The following is an 18,145-nucleotide window of genomic DNA, read 5'->3' on the forward strand; positions in this document are numbered from 1 at the left end:
ACCATACAGGGGGCGGCTTAGAAACAACAGCTAGTTTTTCCTATATATTTGACTTTAATCCACCTGACACTGATTTCTGCATATGATGTGAGAGAATTACTCAATTTTGTTTTATTTTTCTATATAGTTCATCAATTGTTCCAGCATTATTTGTTAAAATATTATTATTTTCCCACTGATTTGCAATGCTATTTCTGCTATAAACTGAATTCCTCTCAATTTTTAGGTATTGTTCCAATTTCCTTATTCTGTCCTGTTAATCAATTTTTCTCTATTTGTATACCATCATAATTATTAATATTTTGTTCTTAACATAAGAAAAATTCTCCCATCTTCTTTAGAGTGGATTTTCCTTTCTTAGACTTTGTCCTTCTGTATAAATCTTAGAAGCCACTTGCAACTTTCACTCATTAAAGTGCAGTTCTGAGTGGAATTTCTTTGCAGTTGTATCTTACTTTGTGAATTACTAACAACTTTATGATTCTGAGTTTTCTATATCAAGAACATAGAGTAGCTCCCAACTTATTTAATGTTTTCAAACAAACTTTTATGGTTTTCTCCATAAAGGCTTTCCATATTTTGTATTATAAAAAACTTATTTCTAGTCACTTTATACTTTTGATCCTACTGGAGGAGATAGCTTTGTAAAATTTCAAATTCCATCTGTTATGAGCATTTAGACACAATTTTGAATCGATTTTGTAGCCATCAACCCTTTACTCACATAGTCATGCCATTTGGAAATAACGGCAGTTTAGTTTCCTTCTTTGGCGACCTTGTGACTCTTACGTGTCCAGTTTTGTTGAGATGTCTGTGGTGATAGCAGGGACACTTTTAAGTTTTCACTCTTAAGTGTGACGTTTTGTGGCTATCCTGGTATTGGTAATTTATTAAGGAGTTATTATTATGTTATGGCACATTATTATGTTATGTCATAACAATAATAACTCCTTAGTTTTATTATTAATAACTCCTAATATTAATATTATTAATAACTCCTAAGTTTTCTTATGACTCACTCCTCACATAATGAACCCCAAAAGGGTGGAGCTTTGCTGTTCTGTTGAATGCAGTTGAAAATTGCAGAATTAATTTAAATAATTAATTTACTCTCTCCCCCTCCCTCTTAATAATAAATGAGGCTTTAACGAGGTCTTAAAGACTAACCAAGTTAGCAGCGGTGTAATGCTAAAGAGTACATAGTAAGTAGTTGAGAACTGGCAGCCTGGAACATACTCTCCATTGCAAGTTTTCCAGAGTCTGACACTATACCTTGTACATCCCAGGTTCAAGAAATATTTGCTGATTAGTTGATATATCAAAATTCTCTAAGAAATTTTATCTTCTAGTTGACTTTTTTAAAAAAATTTATTACGTGCACCGATATTATTAAAAGTCATATTCTAATAGTTAATTTAGTCATTTAGTCTGAGAAAGTTGTGTTGTGTTCTTTCTTTCTTTCTTTCTTTCTTTTTTTTTTTTTTTTTTGTCTTTTTTCGTCTCTTTAGAGCCACACCTGATGCATGTGGAGGTTCCCAGGCTAGGGGTTGAATTGGAGCTAAAGCTGCGGATCTATGCCACAGCCACAGCAACGCAGGATCTGAGCCACGTGTGCAACTTGCACCACAGCTCATGACAATCCTGGATCCTTAACCCACTGAGCAAGGCCTTAACCCACTAGTCAGGCTCGTTAACCACAGCAGGAGCTCCTATGTGTTCATTTTAAGTGTAGGAATTTCATGTTATAGAAATTGTAATGAATACATTGAAAGTGTTATTAAATTAAAAGCAGTTGTTACTTAAGCAAAACACCCTTTTCTTTTCAGAGTCACCTTGAAAGATGGAAAATTAATTAGTTGGGAAAGTAACACTGGATGGGGGAAGACCATTATTTTAGACAGGTATAATTGATTTCAAGGATTCTCATGTTAATATTCTCTCTCGTCTTTTTTTTTTTTTTTTTTTTTTTTTTTTAGGGCTGTACCCAAGGCATATGGAAGTTCCCAGGCTAGGGGTCAAATTGGAGTTACAACTGCTGGCCTATACCGCAGCCACAGCAACGTGGGGCTGAGTCTGTGACCTATACCACAGCTCACGGCAATGCTGGATCCCTGGTCCACTGAGCAATGCTAGGGATCAAACCCTCATCCTCATGGATACTAGTCGGACTCATTTCCACTGCACTGCAATGGGAAATCCTCTCCTGTCTTTTATTTATTTATTTATTTATTTAGGTCTTTTTGTCTTTTTAGGGCCACACTGCGTCATATGGAGGTTCCCAGGCTAGGGGTCCAATTGGAGCTGTAGCCACAGCCACAGCAACATGGGATCTGAGCCGTGTCTGCAACCTGCATGACAGTTCATGGCAATGCTGGATCCTTAACCCACTGAACAAAGCCAGGGATCGAACCTGCAATCTCATGGATCTTAGTCGGGTTTGTTAACCACTGACACTTGAAGGGAACTCCTTCTCCTGTCTTTTAATTAAAGATACGTTTAGAAATATATGCATACTCCGCAACAGATCAGAATAAAATTACAATAAAACAAGAATAAGTCTATAACAGAAAATCTGTAAATCTGGTCCCAGGACCAGCAGAATTATCATCGCCTGGTAACCTATGAAAAATCCCAATTCTCAGTCCTCACTTCAGAAACTCTGGGGTGGCCCCAAGACTCTACCCTGCAGGTGACTGATGCACTCTTGAGTCTGAGAGCCACAGATTCACACTTTCTATTTAACATGATATCCAAATTGACCTATTTAAAACAAATCTCCATTGAGTATAAAAGTGGCTTAAAATAGCTAGAAGCTGTCTTACAGAAACCAACGAGGGAAGCAACGGACCCATTTGATGAATGAAATTTTAAGGAAAAACAAGCAAAAACAGGAGTTCCCATCATGGCTCAGTGGTTAACAAATCCGACTAGGACCATGAGGTTATGGATTCAATCCCTGGCCTTGCTCAGTGGGTTAAGGATCCGGAGTTACCATGAGCTGTGGTGTAGGTTGCAGATGCGGCTCAGATCCTGCGTTGCTGCGGCTCTGGCGTAGGCTGGCAGCTACAGCTCTGAAACTCCATGTGCCTCGAGTGCGGCCCTATAAAGAAAAAAAAGGAAAAAAAACTCTATTTGTGAAAGAAAATTATTTGGGGCATAGCATTTTTAGAAACTGAACTCCAAACAGAATTCTCAAATTGGTAGTGGAGGAGAAACAATAAAGAGAGGCAGGTGATAATGAGAGTATATTTGTGACAGGGATGGAGAGGACACAGGTAGTTGTAGAAGTCCCCATAAAGGACCATATTTAAAGAGGGAAACAGGGGACATGGGGAAATCATTCTGTTAAGAAATTGCTTAAAAAGCCATCAGAACAAGACAGGTTTGCTTCATTAGTGGAGCCTTGAGAGTTGTCTCGTGTTGTTGGGTGGGGGATGGGATGAGGCCTGCATTCACATTCAGACCAAGGGCAAGAGTTTGAGGACCTCCCTTCTGCGGATTTGAATACACAACTTATCTGATACCTAAGAGGAGCTACCACTCCCGGAAAGGAAGAGGCAGGCTTTTCCAACCCCCACTCTCCTTGAAAGATAAAACTGTAGCCCACAGGATCCTCAGGGCAGAGCTTCTGCGCCTGCCCGCTTGCATCTCACAAGGGTCCTATCTTAATAAATCCATTTCTTGCCTATCATTTTGTCTCTCACTGAAATCCTTCTGAGTAGAGACATGAAGAACCTGAACCTCAGTGAGTCCAGACACAGGGTGAGTGATTCTAATTAAAACCGTGGGTTCAAGTCCCAATCTGGGTTTAGGCTGGGTTCGAGTCCCAGCACGTTGGTTCAAGTCCCAATCTGTGTTCTGGCTAGGTTCAGGCCGTTAATACTGTCAGTTTCATTTGGATTAACTTCTGGGGAAATAAAAACACAAACCAAAACCAGTGTTTTTTGTTTGTTTGTTTGTTTGTTTGTTTTATCACAGCAGTGGATAAGACCACTTAAAATAGAAAAAAAAAAAACTTAAAATGATGACCCTTATAGTGAAAAAACTAAATTTGGTGTGTTTTTAATTAAAAAATTACAAGGAAAATAAATTTAGGGTATGTGGAGGTTGTGATTCATCTAAGGGTCACTTTGGCAGTTGAGTGGTTAGCTTGGTCGAAAGAACTTGAGTTTGTTTTTTTTTGTTTGTTTGTTTGTTTAAGGCTGCACCCACAGCATATGGAATTTCCCAGTCTAGGGGTCAAATCAGAGCTACAGCTGCTGGCCTACGCCATAGCCACAAACTCAGGATCCGAGCCGCATGTGCAACCTACACCAAGCTCAAGGCAATGCCAGATCCTTAACCCATTGAGCAAGGCCAGGGATCGAACTGATGCAGGTTGGGTTCATTAACCCCTGAGCCACAACGGGAACTCTGAACTTGGGCTTTTTAATCCTATTGCTGTGGTTTAGTGTTCTAGATCCATTGCTATAAGGTATGTCATTTTGGATAAAACACTTCACTTTGGGGATGTACATGCTTTTATTTGTTGTTACTTTGCTATGTCATTGGAGAAGTAGAGATGATACATGTAAAATGTTTAATTGTAGTTATTATTCATTTTTACCTTACTCAATACATGGGCTTTGTTCTTTATTCTTTAGGTTTTCTTTTTTCTTACAAGGACTGACAGTGGGTAATCCTGTGTGTGTAGAGTTACACGTCACTACCCCTGTATTGCAGGGCCCCTGACTAATGACCACACAAGGAACGTCACATCCTATGGGTCTCAAGAGCCCTGCTGTCATCAAGAGCTTGGACATCCTCCAGTGTTTTCTTTGAAAATAGCACCTATTTATGCTAATTTAGGACTGCCTTGAACTGCTTTCTCTACACATTCTGGGGATTTGAACAGTTGTTTTCAGGCAGGTGACTGAGGGGACTATGGGGAGAAGAGGTAATGAAATTTCCATTATGTTGGAAGGATAATCTGAACTCATGCAGTAGGTGAGTGGTTTCCCTGTTAGGCTCAATCTCTCTCTCTCTTTTATTTTTATTTTTTGTCTTTTTGGAGCCACGCCTGTGGCATGTAGAGGTTTCCAGGCTAGGGGTCAAATTGGAACTGTACCTGTGGGCCTACACCACAGCCACAGCAACACAGGATCTAAGCCATGTCTGCGATCTACACCACAGCTCACAGCGATGCCAGATTCTTAATCCACTGAGTAAGGCCAGGGATCGAACCTGCGTCCTCATGGATGATAGTCAGATTTGTTTCAACTGAGCCACGATGGGAACTCCTTTTTTTTCCCCAATATTTCTTAACAGATTCTACCTTCTTTGTGATGTCCCCATCACCGTTTAGTCCATTTAACTTCCTAGTTAACTCTGACATTTGATCACTGTTTTTCTCTCCACCTCATCCTCTGATATCATTCTTGATGACATCAGTATGTTTCTTTATTAATTTATTAACATTTGTCTCTTGATTGCTTTAACCTCTTGCTTTAGTCTTTTGCTTTACAGAGTTCCTGTTGTGGCTCAGGGGTAAAGGACCCAATTATTATCCATGAAGATGAGGTTCTATCTCTGGCTTCAATCAGTGGGTTAAGAATCCAGTATTGCAGTGAGCTGTGGTGTAATTTACAGATGTGGCTCAGATCCCACATTGCCGTGGATGTGATGTAGGCTGGCAACTGCAGATCCAATTCGACCCCTAGCCTGGGAACTTCCACATGCTGTGGAAGCCTTAAAAAGCAAAAACAAAACAAACAAACAAACAAAAACAAACAAAACAAACCCCTTTTGCTTTAAACCTTCTCCTTATTTTAGTCACTCACAATCCTGGATCTCATCATAAAGTAAACTTCTTTAACTAAAGTCTTCAAAACTGAAATACTTCTTTTAGGGGAATTTTTATTTATTGTAAGGTCTGAGGTCAGTATGCACTTAAGATGCATGCTGTTGTATAACAGAATAGCCTTAAATTTTAATAATTTACTTTTACATAAAGCAAACCTAATAGATCATCAGCCTATTTACATCAACCAAGAATATCAGAGATCCAACCTAGGAAACTTTAAAGCTGTGCTGCGGGGTGAGAGGAGGGAGGGAATTTAAGGCCATCAACATCCATGAAAGATCACAAGGATACTGCCTCAGAAAGAGGAGATTGAAAACCAAGCTAAAGCAATTTTCTAATAATGTGTATATTTTCTTGGTAGAATTCCTGCATATATAACATCATATTCAGTGAATACACACTTTTTTCTGTTTGTTTAAACATTATTTCTGAAGAAAAAAATGTTAACCAATGAGTGATGTTCTCATGGAGCCAATGGACAGGATTATATCTTCAGAAAGTATCTTAGTCAGTTGAGGCTGCTCTAACAAATTACCATGGACTAGGTGGCTAAGACAATATTAATTTCTCACAGTTCTGGAGACTGGGAATCCAAGGTCAGGGTGCTAGCATGGTCAGGTTCTTGGTGAAGACTCTTGGTTGACAGATAACCATCTTCTTGCTGTGTCTTCCCATGGTGGAAAAAGAGAGAGGGAGCTCTCTGGCCATTTCTTATAAGGGCACCAATTCCATTCACAACAGTTCCACTCTCATGACCTGATAACTTCCCAAAGGCCCCATCTCCAAACACCATCAAGCTGGGATTAGGGTATTCAAAGTGTGACTTTTTGAGGGACACAAACAGTTAGTCCATAGAAGAAAGGGACTTTTATAGGCACTGGAACCTTCAGGACTTACTCTTGTCATCCGCTGTGTCTTTGCCTCTGCCTGCCTGCCTTCTCTCTCCTTCTGTGTTACTCTGTCCTCAATGGCAAGCCATCCACAAAATGTAGCTTGCATTCCCTAAGATTCAATTTCCAATTCCTGTGAGTGAAGATATCAGGTCCAACCAACTGTGTCCAAGTAGAAGTGGTTACATGGTGCAAACAAGGCCACCTGTAGAATGAAGAGACAGTTCCCATAGAAGTAAGAGTTTGAATGAATTGAGAAGTTATCTCCAAAAGATTATACCACTCCATGTGTGTGCCTGCATAGGTTAGAGGGTAAAACAAAGACAGATAGACAGAAAGAAAATACACACTTCCTCAGGAGAAACTATTGTTCTTTAGAGAGGTGACAACATACTTATTGAAAGAGTCCTACACAAAAAGTCCAGAAGTCTGGGTGCTGGGATTCTGAGCAAGTATCAACTTTTCTACACTCTGATGCAAATGTGAAAACATGGCAAAAACCAAACCAAAATTATCTCTATACCCACAAAATATTTGAGAGGAAATAATAAAGTTGCTTTGAAAGTAAGCATGAAAAAAATCATAAAGTGTTATCTTTATTATTATTAAAATTATAAAATCACTTCCAAATTAGCATTTAATAAAGCCAGTTTTGTGGTACCTATTCACATTGTCTTCTCCACAATTATACAGACTAAGCCTCTAGACCCTCCAAAGCAGACGACAAGTTTTACTGCTGTGGATCATGGCAAAAACAATAATCATATTATTAAGTTATATACTAATGACTAGCTCTGAGATGGAGCTCAGTAAAAGAACTATCTCAGGACCACAAGTACTTTAAGAAGAGAAGTCTGGAATATAAAATTCCAAATTGCGGGAGAAAGGGATCTAGTTGGCAGTTTGAGTCATGCCTCCACTCATGGTCTAGTGCCCCGTGGACAGGAGACTGAACATACCACAGCAACACGGCTGCCAGGAGCCACCCCAGGGTGACACAGGCAATTTCCAGAGTGTCTGGAAGACAATGCAGTGAGGCCTCTCTACAGCTCAGAATGTTCTCAAAACTAAGGAATGAGTGAGTGAGTGTGGCACTTCCAGTTCTAGTTTCAGAGTTTTTTTGTTTGCTGGTTTGTGTTTAAATAAAATAGTCTAAAACCCATTAAGAAATACTCAATAAGATTGGAAAGAATCCTTTCAAATGAAGGGATTAATTGCCTAGAGAGTAAAGAAAACCCCTAGAATCTTCCCCCAGTCCTCTCAAGAAGGAGGCAGAAACTAAGAAAGGAAATTTCCTAGGAAAATACTGGGGACTGCACAGACTGAGGCTTACAGGTGGCTGCTCTATCAGAGAGGAGGATACTGACAGTTTCATCTCTTGGTAAGATTGGTGACAAATCTACCAAAAAAAACACAGGTTTGTGATAAGGAAGTGTGCCTGCCTGAACATGGCCAATAGGGGGGAAACAATCTTTTTCCCCTCCCTGAAAGGTCTCTACCAAGAGTCTTGCCTTCAAGTAGCTTTGGGATTCCATCATAACACTAGTGTGGTCCCAGGTAGCATAGAAGGAGGCTCAGATCAATATCTGGCAGAAATGAAAGTCAAGCTGCCCTCCTAGGATTTATGTACAAGATGGATTCCCCAAAGGCATCTCAAAGATTAAAGCCATGTGGCAAGTGAGTCTGAAGTCCCAAAGTACAAAACTCTGGAGGAACCATTCACACTAAACAGGAGTCAAGACCCACAACAAAGAGCAGCCCTAACATTGAAAGTATTAAAATCAATGATGGAGACCATGATAAGTAAGTATGTTTCAAATCATTAGCCATCAAAGAAGGCACTGAAATATAAGAAATGAAGAAGAATGAAATGGAAGGAGATTAGGAAACCAAGCAGATCAGACTGGAGGGGCGTGTGTGTGAGTGTGTGCGTGTGTGTGTGTGTGTGTGTGTGTGTGTGTGTGTGTTGGGGGGATAAGAACAAATGGATAATAGGGGAAAGAATCACACTTTCCAAAAGAGAGGAAACATATGTAAATAAAAATATTAAAAATATAATTATGGGACTTCCCGTCTGGCTCGCAGCATAACTGCTAAGTGTTGCTTCTGCAGTGGCTGTGGCTCAACCCCTGGCTCGGGAACTTCCATATGCCACAGGTGCGGCCACTTAAAAAAAAAGAAGAAAAAAAAGGGGAAAAAAACAAAAATATGATTACACAGAGTAAGATCTCATTGGATGGCTTAAACAGTAGCTGGAGAGACAATGTTTTAGGTGCATCTAGGACACAATAGAGAGATAAAAATATAGAATACACAAAAAAGAAGTTAAGAAAACTCAAGCATGGTATAAGAACATCTAACTTATTTCTGAAAGGAATTCCAGACAGTGCGAAGAGGGAGAATGGGTAAAAGTAATATTTGAAAGGATATTGACTGAGAATTTTCTAGGACAGATGAAACTGCCATATTCAGGAAGCTCAACAGCTTCTAAGGAAGACAGAAAGGTAAATTCACACCCCAACTACATTATAGTGATACTGCAAGATCCAGAACACAAAGAAAAGGCCTTAGAGTGAGTCAGCATGACCCACCATGTCCCAAGTGCTCTAGAAGAAACTCAAGGAGGATCAAATCTGTGGTGTATTCCTGGGAATATAGGGTTTCTAAAATGGAATTTCTCTGGAAGGGTTAGTTTTTGAGCCATACCAAATTGCTGTGGTTTTTATGCACATTTGCAGGGAAGAATCAAGGTCTTCAAATTTGGCTTGGGTTCACTATGATGAAGGTGAGGTGGTTTCTACATTACACAGCAAACTACTAAGGAGAATGCAGTGTTAGTGATTCATGTAATTGTTTGACTAATTTTACTAGAAATGTTTTGCTTCCAACATCATATACCTAATGACTCACATATTTTACATTTTACATTGCTTTTGCTATGATTTTTTTCCTTTAGATTCAAAGAGCCTTTTAAAATGTAACTGTTGGATTGATTGAGAAAAGTATGCCTTCCTTACTGCTCCCCCCAACTCCACCTATCTTGATGCGCTAATGTGGAGAAATGGGGAAAAAAATAATAGTTAAAACAAGATGTGGAGCAGATGGACCCTACTAGTTCTACCATTTACAAACTATGTGATTTTAGGCTGTTCTAAATTTCGATTTCTTCTTCTGTAAGATGTCGACATTAATATCTACTCTAGAGGGTGATTAAAAGGACTAAAGAAGGAAATGTCCTTCACTTATTTATGCTCTAGAAGTCATATCAAATTATTCATAGTCTTTCTGGAGGTATTATTCTGTTTCTTGGCTTAAAGCTTTTATTCATCCTGTTCCCTCTTCTGGGGCCAGTTTCTTTCGCCCTGTCTCCTCACTCTTCTCCTGACTGAACATGTAAAGGAAATTAAATCTGAAGAATGATCTTAGTTTGTATGTAACTTCCTCTAGGATGCTGTCCCATCCTCCTCAAGGCTAGGGTGCTTGCTCCTTGTCTTTATAAGCTGTCAAAAGCACAACTGCTTCATGTTTTACCTCATTTCACAGAGGAAGCTTTTAAGTCAACACAAACTTAAATGACTTGCCAAAGATGACAAAACCAGCCAGTGGCAGAATCAAGGCGCAAAGCCAGGAATCCTGATTTTTATCCCCCAGTCACCTCCATTACTTCCGTTTAAGCGAACAGGGCCAGCTCCACCCTGGTTACACCCAGATTCTGTGGGATGCTGAGACATAAAAATCTCCAAAAAGAGACCCTCTGAGTACTTCTGGGTGAGGTGCATTTCTTCCCCATGACATGTAATTCATCAGGCTGTCTAAGACATCCTCCCTACCACTCCCTGCCAACTCTATCAGCCTCCTTTCACTGCATCATCAGACACTCTAATCTTGATCTGGACCAATGCCTGGCTTCTGCATTTTCTTCTTGGTGCCAGCAAAACCTCTACTATAATTTTAGTTTAGCCAAATTGTCCTTCCAGACTCATCATTCACATAGAGGTTTTTCTCTGCCCTCAAGACTCAATCACTGTCGCTGCTGAAAGGAATTGTCCACCCCCATCTTTCACCACTGCCCTCCACGCTGAAACACGCATTTACCCACTACTGTGGCCAACCCTATAGGTGAGGGAGCTCAAAGCGAAGAAGATGCATTCATTATCTTCTCCAAACCTACTGTTTCCTATTTTTCCATTGTATTACACTATAGTTCATCCACCTCCCTAAGCCAGGGACAGAGGGTTAGACATTGACCTTCCCCCTCTGCCTCACATCCAGCCAGACTTCAGCTGCTGCCATTTCTACACTCTTTCCAACCCTCATCTAGCCCCTCTTTCTCTTCCCTCCACCATTACCTTAGTTCTGGCCATCTCAAACTTTCACCTGTATCCCTAAAATAGCCTCCTAACTGGTCTCCATGACTCCTGGCTGACCCTACTCCCATCAGCCTAATTCACTGCAAAGACATTGTTCTAAAATGCAAATCTCAACAGATGGGATGGATCCCTCATGAATAATTAAGAAAGACCATTAATTAGATTCTTCATGAAAAGTATCTATTATTTTTAATATTTGCTTCAAAACACATTAAATGGACACAGCTCTCACTTAGCTCTCTTGGAATCATCTGAATCATGATACTTCTGGATCAAAAAAAGGATCCATACTGCCACTATAATATCATTCTATTCACTTTGCTATTTCTTATCCGTGGGCTGAAACATACATCAGCAAGTAGGTACATATGTTACACTTAACTGAAAGAAAACATGTGCATGGTAAAAACACAAATGGCATCAGGAGTCATATAATTTTTATAAAAGGGAAAACTCAATTTTTCCGAGTTGTCTGGTTTTCACCCCTAGAAGTAGTGATTTTTAGCAATTTCGGTGGGTATATATTCTCAAAAATGTTCTTTGTATGCACCAGCATATTGGATGACAAAACTTGAAGCATCGTTTCATATCAGCACATCGATTTACTGGTTTTCTCAGGGTGGGGAGTGGAGGAAGAATGTTTTGTTGCAGGTATGTAGCATTGTTAGCTTACCAGTTCATTCTGATGGACATTTAGGCGTTTCTAGACTTTTCAAAAATATGGTAAATCATGTGGTGGTGAACCTTTCTGTATTTTGTGTGTTTGTGTACATGTTATTCAAGTTATCTGTAGGATAAATTTATAGAACATGAATTTCTGAGTCAAAGGATATGTGTATTTTACACTTTGACAAGCATTTGCCAAAACATTTCCAAAGAATTTGCACCTGTTTATAAACTCCCTCTACTAAACTATGAAAATGCCTATTTCTCCACTTCCTGATAGTCATGCTCCTATCCAATTTTTTTACCTTTGCCAGACGGACAGGTGAAAACTGCCATTTCATTGTTTGAGTCTGTAGCTCTCTAATTCTGAGTGTATTGTGCTTCTTTACACTTCTTTCTATCCCTGGCGATGTATTTATTTATTTTTGCCTTTTTAAGGCTGCACCTATGGCACGTGGAGGTTCCCAGGCTAGGTGTCTAATTGGAGCTAGAGCTGCAGGCCTAGGCTGCAGCCACAGCATCATGGGATCTGAGCTGCATCTGTGACCTACACTACAGCTCAAGGCAACACCGGATCCTTAACCCACTGAGCAAGGCCAAGGATCGAACGCGAGTCTGCATGGATACTAGTTAGGTTCATAACACATTGAGCTACAATGAGAACTCCTATCCCCAACCATTTATATTTTACTTTCTTGGAATTTTTTTCTATTGCTTATTGGTCTTAACATTTTTAAAGAGATATTTACAAAATAAAAATTTTTCTGTACAATAAATTGCAAAATATTTATTTTGTACTTTCCATTTGTATTCTTATTTTCTTTCAGTTTCTTCTCATGAAGAAAGCGTTATTTTTAGTACTGTTAATTCATTAAAAATTTCCTTAGTGGCATCTGCATGTGTCTTTGTGTATGTATATATATTAAGTAAAAACTAAGTAGGTAGCATTTTTGTTTTAAATATATGTATATAATTATCTATTTTTATATTTTTATTCATATCTGTGCTATATACAAAGCATACTAAATATAACTTCAAAATATTCTATATATACTTTTATATAAAAATGCTACATACATATAGTTCTCTGCTGAAAATGATATTTCTTCAACCATGTTATATTTTGGATAATAGGTGAGAAAATATTACCCAACTCCCATGATTTACATAATTTCTGCCATCATTTTAGTGTATCTCCTTTAGGTCTATTTTCCTATGTGTATATATTTTTGTTATAAGTACAATGGCATAACTTATCTTTAAGAGACCATAAAGGGTCTCCTGTTTGATTGAGGAAACAACAGCAGAAAGCAGTAGAAATTGGAGCAAGTGGTTCATAAGACATCTGTTGAGGGTTGTACTTCATCTCCCCCTACTCCCTCCCCCAATCAAGAAATGCAAAAGTGCAGACTATTTTGCATAAGGACATTTGGAGAACATACCCATAAAGAGCTGACATGTGTAGCCTGCTATAAAATAATGCATAACCAGCAAGTGTCAGCCAAGAAACAACTACAAATGCATCAATTAAGCAAAGAAAAAAAATTTTTTTGCCCTCTTCTATGTTCCTCTACTCCCTCTTTGACCCTAGAAAAATGCAGAAGCAGCAGAATGAGTAGATGAGGAGACAAGGAAACTAAAAAGGAAGAACAAGAAAAAGAACAGACCTTGGTGATTTCATCCATTCTCATGATTTTAAATGTCACTGATGTGTCAATGACTCTCAAGTTTATAACTCCACCCTTGAACCCTCTTCTGAACTCCAGGCTTGTACATCTAACTTCCTACTGACCATCTCCAGTTGGATATTGAATAGATGTCTCAAAGTTCCCATGTCCAAAATTGAACACTTGATCATCCCCAACAAACTCTCCTACCTGCAACTCTTTCCATTGCAGTCGATGGCAACTTCATCCTTCTAATAGTTCAGACCAAAATCTTGGGGTTTTTCTTGAGTCTCTTTACCCATACATTGCATATGATGAGAATGATGATGATGATGATGTCAGAAAATCCTGCGGAATCTACGTTTAAAGTATATGTAGAATCTGACTGCTTCTTCACCACCTCAACTCTTACCTGTATGGCTGGAGCTAGCATCATCTCATCTGGAGATGCCGTGATTACCAAATCCAACTCCTGCTTCTCTCCTGCCACACACACCCCCACAGTCTATTTCAAAACAGCAGCCATGATGGTGTTTTGAAAACATAAATCAGATTGTCATTCTTTTACTCAAAATTTTCCAATCACTTTCTGTCTCACTTAGAGAAGAGCCAGAGTTCTTAACAAATGATCTACCAGGGTTGATGTTATCCATCCTTCTCCATTCCCTCCCCCTCCCCCCTGTTGAGTCTACCATAAAGAAATATCGTAGCCTGGTGCCACTTTGGAGGCTGGATCTGACTGCCATCCCCATCAGGTTGTGGTGAGCAGGCTCTTCCTGGCTTGCTGATGGCCACCTTCTTGCTGTATCCTCGTGTGGTGGGGGAGAGAGACAAATGAGTGCTCTGCTGTGTCTTAATAGTGACACTAACCCTATCAGATAAGAACGCTACCCTAGGACCTCAGTGAATCTAATCACTTCTGTAAAAGTACTATATCCAAATACAGTCATATCAAGGCTTAGTGATTCAACACATGAATCTGGTCGAGGGGTGGGCACATATGTTCAGTCCCTAGTACCCTTGCTAAAAATAAGACCTCATCTCCTGCTAGGTCTCCCTTGCTCACTCTTTCTAGACACACCACCTGCTTAATGATCTTTGAACAATTCATACCTATGCCTGCTTTAAGGCCTTTGACTGGCTGTTTTTTCTGCCTGGAATATACTACTTTCAGATATCCCCATAGACAATTCACTCACCTCTTCAGCTTTGTTCAAATGCCCACTTGTCAATGAAGTCTACCCACCACCCTATTTACAATCGCTACCTACCCTCACCAGCATCCTTGGCTCTCTTATCTTGACCTCTGTGTTGTTCCACACAACATTCTAAGATAATTTACAAGGGGCTGGATATATAGTGGGGACTCAGGCAGGTGGAGAGGGGGAATGAGAGCCTGGTGAGACTGATTGCAACTGAGCTGGCGAGCCAGGGGGCCAGACAAGAGTGGGGGTGAGGAAGGCTATGTGGGAACTGAGACTTGAAAGGTAAGTGGGAGTTTGAGGTAGTAAGACTTTACTAGTGAGTGGGTTTTGGAAGTCAGAGAAACCTTAGCCTCTCAAAGTGAATACAGTAGTAGAATCACAGGCATCATGATAAGGCAATGTGGAAAAAATTTTCAAGGAAGTGGAGAATTAGGGGAAAGTTAACCCTATTCTTTTTGGCAGATAGGGTTCTGGCTCAGCACTGGATTTCATGAAGTTTATTCCCAGCTGGTTTGCTTAAATACTAGGATGTAACTCCCTCTGGCTTTATTATTGCCAACTTCTCCCTTTATATGGGTTAAAATTTATAGATGTTTCTTATGGGAACTGAGTATGACAACCTGGAGTTGAATTAATATAGGCAACCTCAATGAGAGTGATAGTATCCTTAAAGAGACAAAAAAATTGATGCTTGAAGAATAAAATAGTCTTAGATATTATATTGGTTCATGAATTTCCAAAGGGCTAAAGTTCATGAATTGATGTATCTATGATTTTAACATATCATGGAGGAGTGGGGGTTGATTAGGAAAATCATGTTGACAAAGTCTCTTTGAGGAGTTCTCTTGCGGCACAGCAGGGTAAGAATCCAGCTTTGTCACTGCAGCAGCTCAGGTCGTTGCTGTGGCTTGGGTTTGGGTTTGATCCCTGGGCTGGAGAACTTAAAAAAAAAAAATTAGAAAGTCTCTTTTTAGGAGACAGAGTAATAAAAATAATGATAACAAACAATATAACAACAACATTGAGAAGTACTGATTTAAAACATGGAAAACCAACACTTAATAAATACCTAATACCCTAATTGCTAATCCCAAACTCATAATTTATCCATCTCTCCCTTTCCCTTTGTTTTCCATGAGTCTGTTTCTGTTTTGTAAATAAATTCATCGGTATCATATTTTAGATTTCACAACATATAAGTGATATCATTTTGTCTGACTTACTTCACTTAGTGTGATAATCTCTACAACAAGGACCTACTGTATAGCACAGGGAATTATATTCAGTATCTTGTAGTAAATACAATGGAAAAGAATATATGTATGTGTATATATGGGTGTGTGTATAACTGAATCACTTTGTGGAACAGGCAAGAAAGCCACACAACATTCTTATTTATTTTTTTTTTTTTAGGGCCACACCTGCAGCATGTGGAGGTTCCTAGGCTAGGGGTCTAATCGGACCTGCAGCTGCCAGCCTACGCCACAGCCACAGCAACTCAGGATCTGAGCCAGGTCTGCAACCCGCACCACAGCTCATGGAAACACTGGATCCTCAACCCACTGAGTGAGGCCAGGGAGGGAATCTGCAACCTCATTGTTCCTAGTTGGATTTGTTTCCACTGTACAATGATGGGAACTCAAGAACACAACATTCTAAACCAGCTATACTTCAATAGAAAAATTTTTTAAAAATATAAGGTACAACAATATTATTTTAATGGTAATGGATAATATTTATTGAGCACTTACTATATGCCAGGTTCCTTGTAACATTTTTCTGTTTATTTACTCTCCACAACAATCTTATGAAGTAGATACTGCTATTATCCCCACAAACAGTTATAATAGGGCAAAGAGATTTAGTAGTCTTGTTATGAATGAATAAAGAACTATATCATTTAAGTTTAACTAGTTTCCAAAGCCAAATTCTAGAAAATGGGGAGAAAATAGAATATTTCACTACCTTAGACCAAGACAACTTGAAGCCTATTAGTACATGAAAATTCCATTTCATGCAACCTAAGGACCTGGTATGTTTTTATTCATTCATTCATTTAATAAGTCAACAGATAGGCACTGTATGCATCCATGGCCTATTTCTATAAACGGAGGAAACAGCAAACCTTTGTCTTCATGGAGTTTATGTCATAGTGGAGGAGACAAGACAAAGCAAATGAACACATATATCATATAAAATCAGGTTATATTAGGATATATTCTGATAGTTATATCAGAAAAAAAAATGAAAAAGGCCAAGGGAAAAAAATCAATGGTCAAGGAAATTGCTAGGATGTTTCAGAAAGACCTTTCTAAGGAGGTGATTTTGGACAGAAAAGTGAATAAAATGAGGGAGCAATCCATGTGAATATCCTGTGGAGGAACATTCCTGGCAGATGGAAGCGCCAAGAGCAAAATGCCTGAAAAACTTGAGTGACAAGTTGTAGGAACAATCGGGGGGAAAAGTTGAAATAATGGAATACATGAGAGGGGAAAGCTGGAAAGGTGGCCAGAGAACAAAAAGTAAAGGACTTTGCAGCCATGGAAAATATTTTAGATTTTCCATGTAGTGGAATTGAGAAGCCATTGAAGGCATGAAAGCAAGAGAGTGAAATGTTTTGTTTTCTTACAAAATATCACCTGGCTGGAATGTAGAAAATAGATGCCGATGATGGGGAACAATAGCGAAGGCAAAGAGACAAGCTTGGTGGCTGTTCCCGTGGTTCATATGAGGTAGTTACCTTTTTAGACTAAAGAGGTAGCAGTAGGGGTCATGAGAAATATTGAAGGAGGGGTATCTTCTGAAGATAGAGTCAACAGGATTTGCTAGTGGATTTGATGCAGAGTGTAAAAATAAAAAAAAAAAAATAGTGAAGAATTAAAACAGGCAACACATGGTCCTGTGCAAAAAGTAGACACTCAATAAGTACTTATTGGACTTCAAAAACAAAACCAAAAACAGGCAATACAGTTTTGGTCCTAGTAACTCGGTGAATGGTAGTGCCATGTACTAAATAAAGATGAGGAATAAGTAAGTTTGCGTCAGAAAATAACTCGAGGTCTTTCTTGGACATGCAAGGTTTGCATACCAGTGGTAATTAGAGCTGTGGAAGGAGAGAGGTTAATATAGGTCATGACTGTAGATAAAACTGAGAAGAGGTCACACAGGATGGAGGTGGGTACATGCCAGCATTTAGAGGTCAGAAAGTTAAAGACGATCCAGCAATGGAGACCGAAAGAAAAAAACCCAACTTTGTATTTTATATTTGTATTTCACATAACGAATGGCCTGGCTCTTAACATGAATGCACCAAATATGTGACACCTGACAATTGTCCAAATAATGGAGAGAAAATATCTGCCATACTCTCTGAGAAAAGTTGCTTCTTTGATTACAAGTTCTCAGAGGACATTGACCCATGATTAGTGTTTGTTTGTTTGTTTGTTTTGGCTGCACCTGCAGCATGTGGAAGTTTCCTGGCCATGGGCTGAACCCCTGCCACAGC

General features: G+C 39.2%; 1 long non-coding RNA gene across 20 annotated transcripts in view; it reads right to left on the minus strand.

Annotated features, from left to right (window-relative positions):
• Window positions 1-5,881: 5,881 nt before the first annotated feature.
• Window positions 5,882-18,145, minus strand: part of LOC146400866 (uncharacterized) — a 78,757-nt gene continuing 66,493 nt past the window's right edge. For 15 of the 20 annotated variants that reach the window (XR_014813773.1, XR_014813788.1, XR_014813793.1 and 12 more), the window contains one exon: window positions 15,345-15,580. This is a non-coding gene — a long non-coding RNA (uncharacterized LOC146400866). Of the gene's footprint in view, window positions 6,938-13,645; window positions 15,581-18,145 lie in introns of those variants that run through there. The other 5 variants (XR_014813787.1, XR_014813780.1, XR_014813794.1 and 2 more) reach the window with 3 other exon arrangements.

This window comes from Sus scrofa, chromosome 8 (genome assembly GCF_054392235.1).
Source record: "Sus scrofa isolate SSC_HxYL_T2T_F1_AM1 chromosome 8, Sscrofa_HxYL_maternal_Yorkshire_Landrace_v2.0, whole genome shotgun sequence".
In the NCBI taxonomy this organism is placed as follows: Eukaryota; Metazoa; Chordata; class Mammalia; order Artiodactyla; family Suidae; genus Sus; species Sus scrofa.